Source organism: Callospermophilus lateralis, chromosome 14, assembly GCF_048772815.1.
Source record: "Callospermophilus lateralis isolate mCalLat2 chromosome 14, mCalLat2.hap1, whole genome shotgun sequence".
Lineage (NCBI taxonomy): Eukaryota > Metazoa > Chordata > Mammalia > Rodentia > Sciuridae > Callospermophilus > Callospermophilus lateralis.
Window position 1 is genome coordinate 20,778,973 of NC_135318.1, and position 1,499 is coordinate 20,780,471.

Here is a 1,499-nt window from a genome sequence, read left to right on the forward strand (position 1 = left end):
CAATTAAAAAAAACTTACCTAAAAGGTCAAAACTTTTCTTAACTGTTTTTTATTTAAAATTTCCAAAAATAGCTAAGATTTATTTAATGTCCCCAGTGTGTCAACACTATGCTAACTGCCTGTATGATTCATTTAATCTTAGATCACTGAAATAGTTCTATAGTTGAGGAAACTGAGGCCCTGAGAGTTAAGACTTGTCTAAGGCCACTCAGTAGTCTGTGAATTAGACTGAAGCCCAAACAGTCTAATATCTAAGTCCGGCTCTTAACCCTCTAGTACATTGCTTTAACATTTTTAATATACTGTATTTTAATTTTTTTATTTTTTAAAATATTTATTTCTTAGTTTTAGGTGGACACAGTGCCTTTATTTTATTTTTATGAGGTGCTGAGAATCGAACCCAGTGCTTCACACATGCTAGGCAAGCGTGCTATCACTCGAGCCATATCCCCAGCCCAATATACTGTATTTTTTACAGCAGTATTAGATTCACAGCAAAGGTGAACAGAAAGTACAGACTATTTCCATCCACGCCCTGTGCCCCACACACATATTTGTCACAGTCCCCACCAGAGCCTGCATTTGTCACACTCAAACCTACACTGATATGTTATCACCTAAACTCCTTAGTTTACTTTAGGGTTCTCTCTTGGTGATGCACATTCTGTGAATTTTGATAAATATAAATGACATGTACCCACCATTACAGTACCAAACAAAATAGTTTCACTGCCCTAAAAGTTCTGCATGCTCCACCTGTTCATCTTTCCCTCCCCACCAATCCCTGGCAACCACTGATCTTTTTACTGTCTCCATAGTTTTGCCTTTTCTAAACTGTCATATTTGGGTATTACCTTAATTTTTAAAAATTCCCTGAATAATTAAACAAGCCTCACAGAACATTCTTTAACCTTTCACTAAGAATATTTTCTTTTCTGAAATAATATTTAGTGAAGAGGTGCTTGCTTCAGCACCATATATACTAAAATTGAAATGACACAGAGATTAGTATGGCCTCTGCACAAGGATGGCATGCGAATTTGTGAAGCATTCAGTTTTTTTGTGATTGAGTTCTACGCAGGGCCAAGTTCAAGTTCCCTGGCTGCCAGAAGATACACATCTCAATGAAATGGAATTTTACCAAGTTTAGCTGATGAATTTGAAGACATGGTGGCTGAGAAGTGGCTCATTCCTGATGACTATAGGGTCAAATATATCCCCAGATGTGGTCCCCTGGACAAGTGGTAAGCTCTGCATTCATGATGGCTTCCACTGTGTTATCCTTTTCTTAATCACACCAATAAATAATTGTTGTAACCAAGAAAAAAAATAGAGAAGAAGAAAGTATTAAAAGAAGCATAGTCATTTTAAGGATATTTAGAGAAAAGAGAAGAAATGAAGCATGTGTAAAGAAAATTCAAGATATAAAAACCTTAGCATCACTGGACACAGTGGCACATGTCTGTAATCCTAGTGACTCTAAAGACTGAAACAAGAGG

At 36.5% G+C, this 1,499-nt stretch overlaps 1 non-coding gene across 1 annotated transcript; it reads left to right on the forward strand.

The window, feature by feature from the left end:
* Positions 1-958: 958 nt before the first annotated feature.
* LOC143380805 (U6 spliceosomal RNA) lies at positions 959-1,062 on the forward strand. Its single transcript, XR_013088688.1, has one exon. It is a non-coding gene; the product is annotated as a U6 spliceosomal RNA (small nuclear RNA).
* The last annotated feature ends 437 nt before the right edge of the window (positions 1,063-1,499 follow it).